Source organism: Taudactylus pleione, unplaced genomic scaffold (assembly GCF_031769625.1).
Source record: "Taudactylus pleione unplaced genomic scaffold, aTauple2 ptg000445l, whole genome shotgun sequence".
NCBI classification, from domain to species: domain Eukaryota; kingdom Metazoa; phylum Chordata; class Amphibia; order Anura; family Myobatrachidae; genus Taudactylus; species Taudactylus pleione.
In genome coordinates this window covers 1,324,051-1,346,074 of record NW_028284847.1, presented here as the reverse complement: position 1 = coordinate 1,346,074, position 22,024 = coordinate 1,324,051, and the positions used below count along the sequence as shown (strand labels likewise).

The 22,024-nt window shown below is 38.7% G+C and overlaps 1 protein-coding gene across 4 annotated transcripts in view; it reads left to right on the top strand.

Moving 5' to 3' along the window:
• Positions 1 to 19,734, top strand: part of LOC148505663 (zinc finger MYM-type protein 1-like) — a 59,453-nt gene extending 39,719 nt beyond the window's left edge. For 3 of the 4 annotated variants that reach the window (XM_088447905.1, XM_088447902.1, XM_088447903.1), the window contains one exon: positions 18,276 to 19,734. The gene's annotated coding sequence lies outside the window, so the exon portion shown is untranslated. The remainder of the gene's footprint in view (positions 1 to 18,275) is intronic. The other variant, XM_088447904.1, reaches the window with a different exon arrangement.
• The last annotated feature ends 2,290 nt before the right edge of the window (positions 19,735 to 22,024 follow it).

The following is a 22,024-nucleotide window of genomic DNA, read 5'->3' as shown; positions in this document are numbered from 1 at the left end:
GACTATACACACAGTATAATAGTGACTGTAGTAATAGAGAGAGCAGCACTACATTGTAGCTAATGCTGACTGACTATACACACAGTATAATAGTGACTGTAGTAATAGAGGGAGCAGCACTACATTGTAGCGAATGCTGAATGACTATATACACAGTATAATAGTGACTGTAGTAATAGAGAGAGCAGCACTACATTGTAGCGAATGCTGAATGACTATACACACAGTAATAGTGACTGTAGTAATAGAGAGAGCAGAACTACATTGTAGCGAATGCTGACTGACTATACACACAGTATAATAGTGACTGTAGTAATAGAGAGAGCAGCACTACATTGTAGCGAATGCTGAATGACTATACACACAGTATAACAGTGACTGTAGTAATAGAGAGAGCAGCATTACATTGTAGCGAATGCTGAATGACTATACACACAGTATAATAGTGACTGTAGTAATAGAGAGAGCAGCACTACATTGTAGCTAATGCTGACTGACTATACACAGTATAATAGTGACTGTAGTAATAGAGAGAGCAGCACTACATTGTAGCTAATGCTGACTGACTATACACACAGTATAATAGTGACTGTAGTAATAGAGAGAGTAGCACTACATTGTAGCTAATGCTGACTGACTATACACAGTATAATAGTGACTGTAGTAATAGAGAGAGCAGCACTACATTGTAGCTAATGCTGACTGACTATACACAGTATAATAGTGACTGTAGTAATAGAGAGAGCAGCACTACATTGTAGCTAATGCTGACTGACTATACACAGTATAATAGTGACTGTAGTAATAGAGAGAGCAGCACTACATTGTAGCGAATGCTGAATGACTATACACACAGTATAATAGTGACTGTAGTAATAGAGAGAGCAGCACTACATTGTAGCTAATGCTGACTGACTATACACAGTATAATAGTGACTGTAGTAATAGAGAGAGCAGCACTACATTGTAGCTAATGCTGAATGACTATACACACAGTATAATAGTGACTGTAGTAATAGAGAGAGCAGCATTACATTGTAGCTAATGCTGAATGACTATACGCACAGTATAATAGTGACTGTAGTAATAGAGAGAGCAGCACTACATTGTAGCGAATGCTGAATGACTATACGCACAGTATAATAGTGACTGTAGTAATAGAGAGAGCAGCACTACATTGTAGCTAATGCTGAATGACTATACGCACAGTATAATAGTGACTGTAGTAATAGAGGGAGCAGCACTACATTGTAGCTAATGCTGAATGACTATACACAGTATAATAGTGACTGTAGTAATAGAGAGAGCAGCACTACATTGTACCTAATGCTGAATGACTATACACACAGTATAATAGTGACTGTAGTAATAGAGAGAGCAGCACTACATTGTAGCTAATGCTGAATGACTATACACACAGTATAATAGTGACTGTAGTAATAGAGGGAGCAGCACTACATTGTAGCGAATGCTGAATGACTATACACACAGTATAATAGTGACTATAGTAATAGAGAGAGCAGCACTACATTGTACCTAATGCTGAATGACTATACACACAGTATAATAGTGACTGTAGTAATAGAGAGAGCAGCACTACATTGTAGCGAATGCTGAATGACTATACACACAGTAATAGTGACTGTAGTAATAGAGAGAGCAGAACTACATTGTAGCGAATGCTGAATGACTATACACACAGTATAATAGTGACTGTAGTAATAGAGAGAGCAGCACTACATTGTAGCGAATGCTGACTGACTATACACACAGTATAATAGTGACTGTAGTAATAGAGAGAGCAGCACTACATTGTAGCGAATGCTGACTGACTATACACACAGTATAATAGTGACTGTAGTAATAGAGAGAGCAGCACTACATTGTAGCTAATGCTGAATGACTATACACAGTATAATAGTGACTGTAGTAATAGAGAGAGCAGCACTACATTGTAGCTAATGCTGAATGACTATACACAGAGTATAATAGTGACTGTAGTAATAGAGAGAGCAGCACTACATTGTAGCTAATGCTGACTGACTATACACAGTATAATAGTGACTGTAGTAATAGAGAGAGCAGCACTACATTGTAGCGAATGCTGAATGACTATACACAGTATAATAGTGACTGTAGTAATAGAGAGAGCAGCACTACATTGTAGCTAATGCTGACTGACTATACACAGTATAATAGTGACTGTAGTAATAGAGAGAGCAGCACTACATTGTACCTAATGCTGACTGACTATACACAGTATAATAGTGACTGTAGTAATAGAGAGAGCAGCACTACATTGTAGCTAATGCTGACTGACTATACACACAGTATAATAGTGACTGTAGTAATAGAGAGAGCAGCACTACATTGTAGCTAATGCTGACTGACTATACACAGTATAATAGTGACTGTAGTAATAGAGAGAGCAGCACTACATTGTACCTAATGCTGACTGACTATACACACAGTATAATAGTGACTGTAGTAATAGAGGGAGCAGCACTACATTGTAGCTAATGCTGAATGACTATACACAGTATAATAGTGACTGTAGTAATAGAGAGAGCAGCACTACATTGTAGCTAATGCTGAATGACTATACACACAGTATAATAGTGACTGTAGTAATAGAGGGAGCAGCACTACATTGTAGCGAATGCTGAATGACTATACACACAGTATAATAGTGACTGTAGTAATAGAGAGAGCAGCACTACATTGTAGCGAATGCTGAATGACTATACACACAGTATAATAGTGACTGTAGTAATAGAGAGAGCAGCACTACATTGTAGCTAATGCTGACTGGCTATAAACAGTATAATAGTGACTGTAGTAATAGAGAGAACAGCACTACATTGTAGCGAATGCTGCATGACTATACACACAGTATAATAGTGACTGTAGTAATAGAGAGAGCAGCACTGCATTGTAGCTAATGCTGACTGACTATACACACAGTATAATAGTGACTGTAGTAATAGAGAGAGCAGCACTACATTGTAGCGAATGCTGAATGACTATACACACAGTATAATAGTGACTGTAGTAATAGAGAGAGCAGCACTACATTGTAGCTAATGCTGACTGACTATACACAGTATAATAGTGACTGTAGTAATAGAGAGAGCAGCACTACATTGTAGCTAATGCTGAATGACTATACACACAGTATAATAGTGACTGTAGTAATAGAGAGAGCAGCACTACATTGTAGCTAATGCTGAATGACTATACACACAGTATAATAGTGACTGTAGTAATAGAGAGAGCAGCACTACATTGTAGAGAATGCTGAATGACTATACACACTGTATAATAGTGACTGTAGTAATAGAGAGAGCAGCACTATATTGTAGCTAATGCTGAATGACTATACACACAGTATAATAGTGACTGTAGTAATAGAGAGAGCAGCACTACATTGTAGCGAATGCTGAATGACTACACAGTATAATAGTGACTGTAGTAATAGAGAGAGCAGCACTACATTGTAGCGAATGCTGAATGACTATACACACAGTATAATAGTGACTGTAGTAATAGAGAGAGCAGCACTACATTGTAGGTAATGCTGAATGACTATACGCACAGTATAATAGTGACTGTAGTAATAGAGAGAGCAGCACTACATTGTAGCTAATGCTGATTGACTATACACAGTATAATAGTGACTGTAGTAATAGAGAGAGCAGCACTACATTGTAGCTAATGCTGAATGACTATACACACAGTATAATAGTGACTGTAGTAATAGAGAGAGCAGCACTACATTGTAGCGAATGCTGAATGACGATACACACAGTATAATAGTGACTGTAGTAATAGAGAGAGCAGCACTACATTGTAGCGAATGCTGAATGACTATAGACACAGTATAATAGTGACTGTAGTAATAGAGAGAGCAGCTCTACATTGTAGCGAATGCTGAATGACTATACACACAGTATAATAGTGACTGTAGTAATAGAGAGAGCAGCACTACATTGTAGCTAATGCTGACTGACTATACACACAGTATAATAGTGACTGTAGTAATAGAGAGAGCAGCACTACATTGTAGCGAATGCTGACTGACTATACACACAGTATAATAGTGACTGTAGTAATAGAGAGAGCAGCACTACATTGTAGCGAATGCTGACTGACTATACACAGTATAATAGTGACTGTAGTAATAGAGAGAGCAGCACTACATTGTAGCTAATGCTGACTGACTATACACACAGTATAATAGTGACTGTAGTAATAGAGAGAGCAGCATTACATTGTAGCTAATGCTGACTGACCATACACACAGTATAATAGTGACTGTAGTAATAGAGAGAGCAGCACTACATTGTAGCTAATGCTGACTGACTATACACACAGTATAATAGTGACTGTAGTAATAGAGAGAGCAGCACTACATTGTAGCTAATGCTGACTGACCATACACACAGTATAATAGTGACTGTAGTAATAGAGAGAGCAGCACTACATTGTAGCTAATGCTGACTGACTATACACACAGTATAATAGTGACTGTAGTAATAGAGAGAGCAGCATTACATTGTAGCTAATGCTGACTGACTATACACACAGTATAATAGTGACTGTAGTAAGAGAGAGAGCAGCACTACATTGTAGCTAATGCTGACTGATTATACACACAGTATAATAGTGACTGTAGTAATAGAGAGAGCAGCACTACATTGTAGCTAATGCTGACTGACTATACACAGTATAATAGTGACTGTAGTAATAGAGAGAGCAGCACTACATTGTACCTAATGCTGAATGACTATACACACAGTATAATAGTGACTGTAGTAATAGAGAGAGCAGCACTACATTGTAGCGAATGCTGACTGACTATACACACAGTATAATAGTGACTGTAGTAATAGAGAGAGCAGCACTACATTGTAGCGAATGCTGACTGACTATACACACAGTATAATTGTGACTGTAGTAATAGAGAGAGCAGCACTACATTGTAGCTAATGCTGAATGACTATACACACAGTATAATAGTGACTGTAGTAATAGAGAGAGCAGCACTACATTGTAGCTAATGCTGACTGACTATACACAGTATAATAGTGACTGTAGTAATAGAGAGAGCAGCACTACATTGTAGCTAATGCTGACTATACACACAGTATATTAGTGACTGTAGTAATAGAGAGAGCAGCACTACATTGTAGCTAATGCTGACTGACTATACACACAGTATAATAGTGACTGTAGTAATAGAGAGAGCAGCACTACATTGTAGCTAATGCTGACTGACTATACACAGTATAATAGTGACTGTAGTAATAGAGAGAGCAGCACTACATTGTAGGGAATGCTGACTGACTATACACACAGTATAATAGTGACTGTAGTAATAGAGAGAGCAGCACTACATTGTAGCTAATGCTGACTGACTATACACAGTATAATAGTGACTGTAGTAATAGAGAGAGCAGCACTACATTGTAGCTAATGCTGAATGACTATACACAGTATAATAGTGACTGTAGTAATAGAGAGAGCAGCACTACATTGTAGCTAATGCTGAATGACTATACACAGTATAATAGTGACTGTAGTAATAGAGAGAGCAGCACTACATTGTAGGGAATGCTGACTGACTACACACAGTATAATAGTGACTGTAGTAATAGAGAGAGCAGCACTACATTGTAGCGAATGCTGAATGACTATACACAGTATAATAGTGACTGTAGTAATAGAGAGAGCAGCACTTCATTGTACCTAATGCTGACTATACACAGTATAATAGTGACTGTAGTTATAGAGAGAGCAGCACTACATTGTAGCGAATGCTGACTGACTATACACACAGTATAATAGTGACTGTAGTAATAGAGAGAGCAGCACTACATTGTAGCTAATGCTGACTGACCATACACACAGTATAATAGTGACTGTAGTAATAGAGAGAGCAGCACTACATTGTAGCTAATGCTGACTGACTATACACACAGTATAATAGTGACTGTAGTAATAGAGAGAGCAGCACTACATTGTAGCTAATGCTGACTGACTATACACAGTATAATAGTGACTGTAGTAATAGAGAGAGCAGCACTACATTGTAGCTAATGCTGACTGACTATACACAGTATAATAGTGACTGTAGTAATAGAGAGAGCAGCACTACATTGTACCTAATGCTGAATGACTATACACACAGTATAATAGTGACTGTAGTAATAGAGAGAGCAGCACTACATTGTAGCTAATGCTGAATGACTATACACACAGTATAATAGTGACTGTAGTAATAGAGAGAGCAGCACTACATTGTAGCTAATGCTGACTGACTATACACACAGTATAATAGTGACTGTAGTAATAGAGAGAGCAGCACTACATTGTAGCTAATGCTGACTGACTATACACAGTATAATAGTGACTGTAGTAATAGAGAGAGCAGCACTACATTGTACCTAATGCTGAATGACTATACACACAGTATAATAGTGACTGTAGTAATAGAGAGAGCAGCACTACATTGTAGCTAATGCTGAATGACTATACACACAGTATAATAGTGACTGTAGTAATAGAGAGAGCAGCACTACATTGTAGCTAATGCTGACTGACTATACACACAGTATAATAGTGACTGTAGTAATAGAGAAAGCAGCACTACATTGTAGCGAATGCTGAATGACTATACACACAGTATAATAGTGACTGTAGTAATAGAGAGAGCAGCACTACATTGTAGCGAATGCTGAATGACTATACACAGTATAATAGTGACTGTAGTAATAGAGAGAGCAGCACTACATTGTAGCGAATGCTGAATGACTATACACACAGTATAATAGTGACTGTAGTAATAGAGAGAGCAGCACTACATTGTAGCTAATGCTGAATGACTATACACACAGTATAATAGTGACTGTAGTAAGAGGGAGAGCAGCACTGCATTGTAGCTAATGCTGAATGACTATACACACAGTATAATAGTGACTGTAGTAATAGAGAGAGCAGCACTACATTGTAGCGAATGCTGACTGACTATACACACAGTATAATAGTGACTGTAGTAATAGAGAGAGCAGCACTACATTGTAGCGAATGCTGACTGACTATACACACAGTATAATAGTGACTGTAGTAATAGAGAGAGCAGCACTACATTGTAGCGAATGCTGAATGACTATACACACAGTATAATAGTGACTGTAGTAATAGAGAGAACAGCACTACATTGTAGCTAATGCTGAATGACTATACACACAGTATAATAGTGACTGTAGTAATAGAGAGAGCAGCACTACATTGTAGCTAATGCTGAATGACTATACACACAGTATAATAGTGACTGTAGTAATAGAGAGAACAGCACTACATTGTAGCGAATGCTGAATGACTATACACACAGTATAATAGTGACTGTAGTAATAGAGAGAGCAGCACTACATTGTAGCGAATGCTGAATGACTATACACACAGTATAATAGTGACTGTAGTAATAGAGAGAGCAGCACTACATTGTAGCTAATGCTGAATGACTATACACACAGTATAATAGTGACTGTAGTAATAGAGAGAGCAGCACTACATTGTAGCTAATGCTGAATGACTATACACACAGTATAATAGTGACTGTAGTAATAGAGAGAGCAGCACTACATTGTAGCGAATGCTGAATGACTATACACACAGTATAATAGTGACTGTAGTAATAGAGAGAGCAGCACTACATTGTAGCGAATGCTGAATGACTATACACACAGTATAATAGTGACTGTAGTAATAGAGAGAGCAGCACTACATTGTAGCGAATGCTGACTGACTATACACACAGTATAATAGTGACTGTAGTAATAGAGAGAGCAGCACTACATTGTAGCGAATGCTGACTGACTATACACACAGTATAATAGTGACTGTAGTAATAGAGAGAGCAGCACTACATTGTAGCGAATGCTGACTGACTATACACACAGTATAATAGTGACTGTAGTAATAGAGAGAGCAGCACTACATTGTAGCGAATGCTGACTGACTATACACACAGTATAATAGTGACTGTAGTAATAGAGAGAGCAGCACTACATTGTAGCGAATGCTGACTGACTATACACACAGTATAATAGTGACTGTAGTAATAGAGAGAGCAGCACTACATTGTAGCGAATGCTGACTGACTATACACACAGTATAATAGTGACTGTAGTAATAGAGAGAGCAGCACTACATTGTAGCTAATGCTGACTGACCATACACACAATATAATAGTGACTGTAGTAATAGAGAGAGCAGCACTACATTGTAGCGAATGCTGAATGACTATACACAGTATAATAGTGACTGTAGTAATAGAGAGAGCAGCACTACATTGTAGCTAATGCTGACTATACACACAGTATATTAGTGACTGTAGTAATAGAGAGAGCAGCACTACATTGTAGCTAATGCTGACTGACTATACACACAGTATAATAGTGACTGTAGTAATAGAGAGAGCAGCACTACATTGTAGCTAATGCTGACTGACTATACACAGTATAATAGTGACTGTAGTAATAGAGAGAGCAGCACTACATTGTAGCTAATGCTGACTGACTATACACACAGTATAATAGTGACTGTAGTAATAGAGAGAGCAGCACTACATTGTAGCTAATGCTGACTGACTATACACACAGTATAATAGTGACTGTAGTAATAGAGAGAGCAGCACTACATTGTAGAGAATGCTGAATGACTATACACACAGTATAATAGTGACTGTAGTAATAGAGAGAGCAGCACTACATTGTAGCTAATGCTGAATGACTATACACACAGTATAATAGTGACTGTAGTAATAGAGAGAGCAGCACTACATTGTAGCTAATGCTGAATGACTATACACACAGTATAATAGTGACTGTAGTAATAGAGAGAACAGCACTACATTGTAGCTAATGCTGAATGACTATACACACAGTATAATAGTGACTGTAGTAATAGAGAGAGCAGCACTACATTGTAGCGAATGCTGAATGACTATACACACAGTATAATAGTGACTGTAGTAATAGAGAGAGCAGCACTACATTGTAGCTAATGCTGAATGACTATACACACAGTATAATAGTGACTGTAGTAATAGAGAGAGCAGCACTACATTGTAGCTAATGCTGAATGACTATACACACAGTATAATAGTGACTATAGTAATAGAGAGAGCAGCACTACATTGTAGCTAATGCTGAATGACTATACACACAGTATAATAGTGACTGTAGTAATAGAGAGAGCAGCACTACATTGTAGCTAATGCTGAATGACTATACACACAGTATAATAGTGACTGTAGTAATAGAGAGAGCAGCACTACATTGTAGCGAATGCTGAATGACTATACACAGTATAATAGTGACTGTAGTAATAGAGAGAGCAGCACTACATTGTAGCGAATGCTGACTGACTATACACACAGTATAATAGTGACTGTAGTAATAGAGAGAGCAGCACTACATTGTAGCTAATGCTGAATGACTATACACACAGTATAATAGTGACTGTAGTAATAGAGAGAACAGCACTACATTGTAGCTAATGCTGACTGACTATACACAGTATAATAGTGACTGTAGTAATAGAGAGAGCAGCACTACATTGTAGCTAATGCGGAATGACTATACACAGTATAATAGTGACTGTAGTAATAGAGAGAGCAGCACTACATTGTAGCTAATGCTGACTGACCATACACACAGTATAATAGTGACTGTAGTAATAGAGAGAGCAGCACTACAGTGTAGCTAATGCTGACTATACACACAGTATATTAGTGACTGTAATAGAGAGAGCAGCACTACATTGTAGCTAATGCTGACTGACTATATACACAGTATAATAGTGACTGTAGTAATAGAGAGAGCAGCACTACATTGTAGCGAATGCTGACTGACTATACACACAGTATAATAGTGACTGTAGTAATAGAGAGAGCAGCACTACATTGTAGCGAATGCTGAATGACTATACACAGTATAATAGTGACTGTAGTAATAGAGAGAGCAGCACTACATTGTAGCTAATGCTGACTATACACACAGTATATTAGTGACTGTAGTAATAGAGAGAGCAGCACTACATTGTAGCTAATGCTGAATGACTATACACACAGTATAATAGTGACTGTAGTTATAGAGAGAGCAGCACTACATTGTAGCTAATGCTGAATGACTATACACACAGTATAATAGTGACTGTAGTAATAGAGAGAGCAGCACTTCATTGTACCTAATGCTGACTATACACAGTATAATAGTGACTGTAGTTATAGAGAGAGCAGCACTACATTGTAGCGAATGCTGACTGACTATACACAGTATAATAGTGACTGTAGTAATAGAGAGAACAGCACTACATTGTAGCTAATGCTGAATGACTATACACACAGTATAATAGTGACTGTAGTAATAGAGAGAGCAGCACTTCATTGTACCTAATGCTGACTATACACAGTATAATAGTGACTGTAGTTATAGAGAGAGCAGCACTACATTGTAGCGAATGCTGACTGACTATACACACAGTATAATAGTGACTGTAGTAATAGAGAGAACAGCACTACATTGTAGCTAATGCTGAATGACTATACACACAGTATAATAGTGACTGTAGTAATAGAGAGAGCAGCACTACATTGTAGCTAATGCTGACTGACCATACACACAGTATAATAGTGACTGTAGTAATAGAGAGAGCAGCACTACATTGTAGCGAATGCTGAATGACTATACACAGTATAATTGTGACTGTAGTAATAGAGAGAGCAGCACTACATTGTAGCTAATGCTGACTATACACACAGTATATTAGTGACTGTAGTAATAGAGAGAGCAGCACTACATTGTAGCTAATGCTGACTGACTATACACACAGTATAATAGTGACTGTAGTAATAGAGAGAGCAGCACTACATTGTAGCTAATGCTGACTGACTATACACAGTATAATAGTGACTGTAGTAATAGAGAGAGCAGCACTACATTGTAGCGAATGCTGACTGACTATACACAGTATAATAGTGACTGTAGTAATAGAGAGAGCAGCACTACATTGTAGCGAATGCTGACTGACTATACACACAGTATAATAGTGACTGTAGTAATAGAGAGAGCAGCACTACATTGTAGGGAATGCTGACTGACTATACACAGTATAATAGTGACTGTAGTAATAGAGAGAGCAGCACTACATTGTAGGGAATGCTGACTGACTATACACAGTATAATAGTGACTGTAGTAATAGAGAGAGCAGCACTACATTGTAGCGAATGCTGACTGACTATACACACAGTATAATAGTGACTGTAGTAATAGAGAGAGCAGCACTACATTGTAGCTAATGCTGACTGACCATACACACAATATAATAGTGACTGTAGTAATAGAGAGAGCAGCACTACATTGTAGCGAATGCTGAATGACTATACACAGTATAATAGTGACTGTAGTAATAGAGAGAGCAGCACTACATTGTAGCTAATGCTGACTATACACACAGTATATTAGTGACTGTAGTAATAGAGAGAGCAGCACTACATTGTAGCTAATGCTGACTGACTATACACACAGTATAATAGTGACTGTAGTAATAGAGAGAGCAGCACTACATTGTAGCTAATGCTGACTGACTATACACAGTATAATAGTGACTGTAGTAATAGAGAGAGCAGCACTACATTGTAGCTAATGCTGACTGACTATACACACAGTATAATAGTGACTGTAGTAATAGAGAGAGCAGCACTACATTGTAGCTAATGCTGACTGACTATACACACAGTATAATAGTGACTGTAGTAATAGAGAGAGCAGCACTACATTGTAGAGAATGCTGAATGACTATACACACAGTATAATAGTGACTGTAGTAATAGAGAGAGCAGCACTACATTGTAGCTAATGCTGAATGACTATACACACAGTATAATAGTGACTGTAGTAATAGAGAGAGCAGCACTACATTGTAGCGAATGCTGAATGACTATACACACAGTATAATAGTGACTGTAGTAATAGAGAGAGCAGCACTACATTGTAGCTAATGCTGAATGACTATACACACAGTATAATAGTGACTGTAGTAATAGAGAGAGCAGCACTACATTGTAGCTAATGCTGAATGACTATACACACAGTATAATAGTGACTGTAGTAATAGAGAGAGCAGCACTACATTGTAGCTAATGCTGAATGACTATACACACAGTATAATAGTGACTGTAGTAATAGAGAGAGCAGCACTACATTGTAGCGAATGCTGAATGACTATACACAGTATAATAGTGACTGTAGTAATAGAGAGAGCAGCACTACATTGTAGCGAATGCTGACTGACTATACACACAGTATAATAGTGACTGTAGTAATAGAGAGAGCAGCACTACATTGTAGCTAATGCTGAATGACTATACACACAGTATAATAGTGACTGTAGTAATAGAGAGAACAGCACTACATTGTAGCTAATGCTGACTGACTATACACAGTATAATAGTGACTGTAGTAATAGAGAGAGCAGCACTACATTGTAGCTAATGCGGAATGACTATACACAGTATAATAGTGACTGTAGTAATAGAGAGAGCAGCACTACATTGTAGCTAATGCTGACTGACCATACACACAGTATAATAGTGACTGTAGTAATAGAGAGAGCAGCACTACATTGTAGCTAATGCTGACTATACACACAGTATATTAGTGACTGTAATAGAGAGAGCAGCACTACATTGTAGCTAATGCTGACTGACTATATACACAGTATAATAGTGACTGTAGTAATAGAGAGAGCAGCACTACATTGTAGCGAATGCTGACTGACTATACACACAGTATAATAGTGACTGTAGTAATAGAGAGAGCAGCACTACATTGTAGCGAATGCTGAATGACTATACACAGTATAATAGTGACTGTAGTAATAGAGAGAGCAGCACTACATTGTAGCTAATGCTGACTATACACACAGTATATTAGTGACTGTAGTAATAGAGAGAGCAGCACTACATTGTAGCTAATGCTGAATGACTATACACACAGTATAATAGTGACTGTAGTTATAGAGAGAGCAGCACTACATTGTAGCTAATGCTGAATGACTATACACACAGTATAATAGTGACTGTAGTAATAGAGAGAGCAGCACTTCATTGTACCTAATGCTGACTATACACAGTATAATAGTGACTGTAGTTATAGAGAGAGCAGCACTACATTGTAGCGAATGCTGACTGACTATACACAGTATAATAGTGACTGTAGTAATAGAGAGAACAGCACTACATTGTAGCTAATGCTGAATGACTATACACACAGTATAATAGTGACTGTAGTAATAGAGAGAGCAGCACTTCATTGTACCTAATGCTGACTATACACAGTATAATAGTGACTGTAGTTATAGAGAGAGCAGCACTACATTGTAGCGAATGCTGACTGACTATACACACAGTATAATAGTGACTGTAGTAATAGAGAGAACAGCACTACATTGTAGCTAATGCTGAATGACTATACACACAGTATAATAGTGACTGTAGTAATAGAGAGAGCAGCACTACATTGTAGCTAATGCTGACTGACCATACACACAGTATAATAGTGACTGTAGTAATAGAGAGAGCAGCACTACATTGTAGCGAATGCTGAATGACTATACACAGTATAATTGTGACTGTAGTAATAGAGAGAGCAGCACTACATTGTAGCTAATGCTGACTATACACACAGTATATTAGTGACTGTAGTAATAGAGAGAGCAGCACTACATTGTAGCTAATGCTGACTGACTATACACACAGTATAATAGTGACTGTAGTAATAGAGAGAGCAGCACTACATTGTAGCTAATGCTGACTGACTATACACAGTATAATAGTGACTGTAGTAATAGAGAGAGCAGCACTACATTGTAGCGAATGCTGACTGACTATACACAGTATAATAGTGACTGTAGTAATAGAGAGAGCAGCACTACATTGTAGCGAATGCTGACTGACTATACACACAGTATAATAGTGACTGTAGTAATAGAGAGAGCAGCACTACATTGTAGGGAATGCTGACTGACTATACACAGTATAATAGTGACTGTAGTAATAGAGAGAGCAGCACTACATTGTAGGGAATGCTGACTGACTATACACAGTATAATAGTGACTGTAGTAATAGAGAGAGCAGCACTACATTGTAGCTAATGCTGAATGACTATACACAGTATAATAGTGACTGTAGTAATAGAGAGAGCAGCACTACATTGTAGCGAATGCTGAATGACTATACACAGTATAATAGTGACTGTAGTAATAGAGAGAGCAGCACTACATTGTAGGGAATGCTGACTGACTATACACAGTATAATAGTGACTGTAGTAATAGAGAGAGCAGCACTACATTGTAGCGAATGCTGACTGACTATACACAGTATAATAGTGACTGTAGTAATAGAGAGAGCAGCACTACATTGTAGGGAATGCTGACTGACTATACACACAGTATAATAGTGACTGTAGTAATAGAGAGAGCAGCACTACATTGTAGCGAATGCTGAATGACTATACACACAGTATAATAGTGACTGTAGTAATAGAGAGAACAGCACTACATTGTAGCTAATGCTGACTGACTATACACAGTATAATAGTGACTGTAGTAATAGAGAGAGCAGCACTACATTGTAGCTAATGCGGAATGACTATACACAGTATAATAGTGACTGTAGTAATAGAAAGAGCAGCACTACATTGTAACGAATGCTGACTGACTATACACACAGTATAATAGTGACTGTAGTAATAGAGAGAGCAGCACTACATTGTAGCGAATGCTGAATGACTATACACAGTATAATAGTGACTGTAGTAATAGAGAGAGCAGCACTACATTGTAGCGAATGCTGACTGACTATATACACAGTATAATAGTGACTGTAGTAATAGAGAGAGCAGCACTACATTGTAGTGAATGCTGAATGACTATACACAGTATAATAGTGACTGTAGTTATAGAGAGAGCAGCACTACATTGTAGCTAATGCTGAATGACTATACACACAGTATAATAGTGACTGTAGTAATGGAGAGAGCAGCACTTCATTGTACCTAATGCTGACTATACACAGTATAATAGTGACTGTAGTTATAGAGAGAGCAGCACTACATTGTAGCTAATGCTTACTGACCATACACACAGTATAATAGTGACTGTAGTAATAGAGAGAGCAGCACTACATTGTAGCTAATGCTGAATGACTATACACACGGTATAATAGTGACTGTAGTAATAGAGAGCAGCACTACATTGTAGCTAATGCTGAATGACTATACACACGGTATAATAGTGACTGTAGTAATAGAGAGAGCAGCACTACATTGTAGCTAATGCTGAATGACTATACACACAGTATAATAGTGACTGTAGTAATAGAGAGAGCAACACTACATTGTAGCTAATGCTGAATGACTATACACACGGTATAATAGTGACTGTAGTAATAGAGAGAGCAGCACTACATTGTAGCTAATGCTGAATGACTATACACACGGTATAATAGTGACTGTAGTAATAGAGAGAGCAGCACTACATTGTAGCGAATCCTGAATGACTATACACACAGTATAATAGTGACTGTAGTAATAGAGAGAGCAGCACTACATTGTAGCGAATGCTGACTGACCATACACAGTATAATAGTGACTGTAGTAATAGAGAGAGCAGCACTACATTGTAGCTAATGCTGAATGACTATACACACAGTATAATAGTGACTGTAGTAATAGAGAGAGCAGCACTACATTGTAGCGAATGCTGAATGACTATACACAGTATAATAGTGACTGTAGTAATAGAGAGAGCAGCACTACATTGTAGCTAATGCTGAATGACTATACACACAGTATAATAGTGACTGTAGTAATAGAGAGAGCAGCACTACATTGTAGCTAATGCTGACTGACTATACACAGTATAATAGTGACTGTAGTAATAGAGAGAGCAGCACTACATTGTAGCGAATGCTGACTGACTATACACAGTATAATAGTGACTGTAGTAATAGAGAGAGCAGCACTACATTGTAGCGAATGCTGACTGACTATACACACAGTATAATAGTGACTGTAGTAATAGAGAGAGCAGCACTACATTGTAGCTAATGCTGAATGACTATACACACGGTATAATAGTGACTGTAGTAATAGAGAGAGCAGCACTACATTGTAGCTAATGCTGACTGACTATACACACGGTATAATAGTGACTGTAGTAATAGAGAGAGCAGCACTACATTGTAGCTAATGCTGACTGACTATACACACGGTATAATAGTGACTGTAGTAATAGAGAGAGCAGCACTACATTGTAGCTAATGCTGACTGACTATACACACAGTATAATAGTGACTGTAGTAATAGAGAGAGCAGCACTACATTGTAGCTAATGCTGACTGACTATACACAGTATAATAGTGACTGTAGTAATAGAGAGAGCAGCACTACATTGTAGCGAATGCTGACTGACTATACACACAGTATAATAGTGACTGTAGTAATAGAGAGAGCAGCACTACATTGTAGCTAATGCTGACTGACTATACACACAGTATAATAGTGACTGTAGTAATAGAGAGAGCAGCACTACATTGTAGCTAATGCTGAATGACTATACACACAGTATAATAGTGACTGTAGTAATAGAGAGAGCAGCACTACATTGTAGCTAATGCTGACTGACTATACACACAGTATAATAGTGACTGTAGTAATAGAGAGAGCAGCACTACATTGTAGCTAATGCTGACTGACTATACACACAGTATAATAGTGACTGTAGTAATAGAGAGAGCAGCACTACATTGTACCTAATGCTGACTGACTATACACAGTATAATAGTGACTGTAGTAATAGAGAGAGCAGCACTACATTGTAGCTAATGCTGACTGACTATACACAGTATAATAGTGACTGTAGTAATAGAGAGAGCAGCACTACATTGTAGCGAATGCTGACTGACTATACACACAGTATAATAGTGACTGTAGTAATAGAGAGAGCAGCACTACATTGTAGCGAATGCTGAATGACTATACACACAGTATAATAGTGACTGTAGTAATAGAGAGAGCAGCACTACATTGTAGCGAATGCTGAATGACTATACACACAGTATAATAGTGACTGTAGTAATAGAGAGAGCAGCACTACATTGTAGCTAATGCTGACTGACTATACACAGTATAATAGTGACTGTAGTAATAGAGAGAGCAGCACTACATTGTAGCGAATGCTGACTGACTATACACAGTATAATAGTGACTGTAGTAATAGAGAGAGCAGCACTACATTGTAGCGAATGCTGACTGACTATACACACAGTATAATAGTGACTGTAGTAATAGAGAGAGCAGCACTACATTGTAGCGAATGCTGACTGACTATACACAGTATAATAGTGACTGTAGTAATAGAGAGAGCAGCACTACATTGTAGCAAATGCTGACTGACTATACACACAGTATAATAGTGACTGTAGTAATAGAGAGAGCAGCACTACATTGTAGCTAATGCTGACTGACTATACACAGTATAATAGTGACTGTAGTAATAGAGAGAGCAGCACTACATTGTAGCGAATGCTGACTGACTATACACACAGTATAATAGTGACTGTAGTAATAGAGAGAGCAGCACTACATTGTAGCTAATGCTGACTGACTATACACACAGTATAATAGTGACTGTAGTAATAGAGAGAGCAGCACTACATTGTAGCTAATGATGACTGACTATACACACAGTATAATAGTGACTGTAGTAATAGAGAGAGCAGCACTACATTGTAGCTAATGCTGACTGACTATACACAGTATAATAGTGACTGTAGTAATAGAGAGAGCAGCACTACATTGTAGCTAATGCTGACTGACTATACACACAGTATAATAGTGACTGTAGTAATAGAGAGAGCAGCACTACATTGTAGCTAATGCTGAATGACTATACACACAGTATAATAGTGACTGTAGTAATAGAGAGAGCAGCACTACATTGTACCTAATGCTGACTGACTATACACAGTATAATATTGACTGTAGTAATAGAGAGAACAGCTGTTAAGACTCACCTTTTCCAATCACAATATTATAACTTTGCTTTATATGTTTTTAAGGCACTCATGTATTAGACATGAGTGCCATAAATAAGCAATTAAACGTGTTATGGGCAAACATTGATATTTCTATATATTGTATTCCCAGCAGGTGGATGTAACAGAAGAAATATGTGGCAGGAACATCTCACTGTATCTCCAGACTGTGATATAGAAGATAACATCACAAGAGATTCTCCAGTACTAATCCCTATTACCTCAATTATGCATCTAACTCTTCACAGTACAGAAATATTATCTGATCCCTCTTATGAGGAATGTTCTTATGGAGTAGCTACCAAATGCTTTACACAGCAGGGAACAAAGCTTAGTACTCACCAGCCAGCTAAGTCATATCCATGTTCTGAATGTGGAAATATTTGACACCTAAATCTAATCTTGTTACACATCAGAGAACTCACACAGGTGAGAAACCATTTCCATGTTCTGAGTGTGGGAAATGTTTTACAACATAAATCTTCTTAAACATCAGAGAACTCACACATGTGAGAAACCATTTCCCTGAAAGACATGACAGAGATACGGTAATATGAAAACAAATTAACAAGATAAATATAAGAGAAAGTATTGTATAGCCTTGATGAAGAAGAAAGATTCTTGCTGTAAAATGTTTTTGTTGGAATAGGCACCTTTTCTGTGACTGCTGGTTACTTACCTGATGTCATTGTAGTTCCAGTTATCCGGATGTGGACCCTTGTTATATCTACTTCACAATTATGTAGTGCAAAGTTTCATTAATATTTTTATGTATTTGCACAAATAAAATGTCCATTTTAGAAAAAAAAGTAATGCATTAGATTTCTATTTTCTTTGTATTTTATTTTATATGATATCTGTTGTCTGCTCATAGCGAGTATTTGACAACAACATTGCAAACGTCTAACTTTTCAAGTTTACTTAAAAAAAATTACAAACATTTTTCGCCAAGAATCATTCTCTATCACGGATAAGACTCTCTGATATTTATCGGTATTGTGGCACTGGACTTTTTAATTAACTTTTTGAACATTCATTATTTTGTGATTTAAAACTTTAACCACCTTATGAGGGCAATTCAAATATCTAATCATTCAGTATATTAAGTTATAATTTAATAATTATACACATTCATAAATGAAATGTTCAATATGTCACCAACATAAAGTTAGACCTGGCATCTCTCTCAACAATAATAAGACTGCATTGGTATATAGCATTCTAATAAATAATCCTGGCATTGGGCTCTGGATATAACAGGGAACTGTTTTTTTCTATTCAACCCATTCAGTGCTAAGAAATAATGGGATTTGTCTTAAATATATTCATCAAAAGAGCTGAGGACGAGACCCAATCATCCTCAGCACTGCAAGAGATTAAAGGGAGGAGGAAACTCGCCTTACTGCTGATAGTGGCCAATGGAGGAGACAGGGCATGATTACCCATATCTTCCCCATCCCGACTTCAATAATCACATAGGGCCTTTTGTTCATGTTAGGCTGTATACTTTTGAAAATGTTATGTTATTTTATGCATTTCATTTAAAATAATAAAAAAAATGCATTATCATGTTCCAGTGCAGATTTTATTATTAAAACCATATAGAATCCTGATTTTTTTTTCTGTCTGGAAATGTGGATTAACCCCTAGTCTGGCACAGCCGCAAGGGCTGTTACCACAAGTACTGTAGTTAGGTTTTAGTGATTCGGATGCATCTCATGTGACCTGAGAGGAACACCAACCTGCGGCAAGTTATTGGGATGAGTCTGGGGAACAGAAGAAAAAGTGTGAGAGTCTGGTGAGTACAAGAAAGGGCGAAGGTCTGGTGAGCAGAGAGGGGAAAGGGCGAGGGCCTGGTGAGCAGAGAGGGGAAAGGGCGAGGGCCTGGTGAGCAGAGAGGGGAAAGGGCGAGGGCCTGGTGAGCAGAGAGGGGAAAGGGTGAGGGTCTGGTGAGCAGAGAAGGGAAAGAATGAGGGTCTGGTGAGCAGGGGGGAAAGGGCGAGGGTCTGGTGAGCAGAGAGGGGAAAGGGCGAGGGTCTGGTGAGCATAGAGGGGAAAGGGCGAGGGTCTGGTGAGCAGAGAAGGGAAAGAACGAGGGTCTGGTGAGCAGGGGGGAAAGGGTGAGGGTCTGGTGAGCAGAGAGGGGAAAGGACGAGTGTCTGGTGAGCAGAGAGGGGAAAGGGCGAGGGTCTGGTGAGCAGAGAGGGGAAAGTGCGAGGGTCTGGTGAGCAGAGAGGGGAAAGGGCGAGGGCCTGGTGAGCAGAGAGGGGAAAGGGTGAGGGTCTGGTGAGCATAGAGGGGAAAGGGCGAGGGTTTGGTGAGCAGAGAAGGGAAAGAATGAGGGTCTGGTGAGCAGGGGGGAAAGGGCGAGGGTCTGGTGAGCAGAGGGGAAAGGGCGAGGGTCTGGTGAGCATAGAGGGGAAAGGGCGAGGGTCTGGTGAGCAGAGAAGGGAAAGAACGAGGGTGTGGTGAGCAGGGGGGAAAGGGTGAGGGTCTGAAGAGCAGAGAGGGGAAAGGGTGAGGGTCTGGTGAGCATAGAGGGGAAAGGGCGAGGGTCTGGTGAGCAGAGAAGGGAAAGGACGAGTGTCTGGTGAGCAGAGAGGGGAAAGGGCGAGGGTCTGGTGAGCAGAGAGGGGAAAGTGCGAGGGTCTGGTGAGCAGAGAGGGGAAAGGGCGAGGGTCTGGTGAGCAGAGAAGGGAAAGAACGAGGGTGTGGTGAGCAGGGGGAAAGGGTGAGGGTCTGAAGAGCAGAGAGGGGAAAGGGTGAGAGTATGGTGAGCAGTCAGAAGGTTAAGGGTCTGATTGGTGGAGAGAATTAAGGGTCTGGTGAGCAGACATGAAGGTTTCTAATGATTAGAGATTATGATTAGAGAGGAGAAAGTCTAAAGGCCTGATTGGTGGAGGAGTGGAAGGGTTAGGGTCTAACGGGAGGGTATAAAGGGTTAGGGTTTGGCATGTAGAGAGGCAGAATGGTGGAGTTATGGTGAATGAAGATTTAATGTGTTTTAAATAAATGTTCTTTACGTTATTGAATGCCTGTTTCTACTTTGCCGATCTGCGTGTAGTTCCATTAACGTTTTTTTTTTTACTTGTCTATGTATGTGTGTGTAAGCTTTCTTTAGGACCTTACCTTTCTTTTTCAAATGACTTCTGATTTTCCTATTTTACCTGCAGTGCCTTGTTTTCCTCATTCTATTCTATATGTGGCATTCATATGTAGCATTGCCAGTCTTAGTACACCAAGCTGAGTGGGGTGAGGGATTACTGTAATGCCCATTTTAGCTTTCCCAAAATCCTCAGCGCCCAGGGGAGTGTGATGACGTCACTCACAATGTGGGCACACTGGCACCAGGACCTGCACAATAACATATAAAGAGCAGAACCAATAATGCAGTGATGCATACAGCCCACAATGGCCACATAAGTCAGTAAAACCTCAGTGCCAGGATTTACACAGAATAAAATAAGATTTGTTCAATTATGAGGATGTAGTTTTGTAATTTGCTAGTAAAGTATGTCTGCCGTATGGTATTCATGCAATAAACTTTTGGTCTACACGGTTATGACGTCTAATCCAATGAGCTGTTAAATTGCAAATCAGCAAAATGTTACTCATGTCAAAATATAGTAGAGGTACATTACTATACATTATATAGATTACACATCAGTGAGAGGAGGGGCAATAGGTAGAGGTACAGTACTGGGAGAAGGGAAACACAGTGGATAGTAGAGGTACTGTACATTATATAGATTACACATCAGTGAGAGGAGGGGCAATAGGTAGAGGTACAGTACTGGGAGAAGGGAAACACAGTGGATAGTAGAGGTACTGTACATTATATAGATTACACATCAGTGAGAG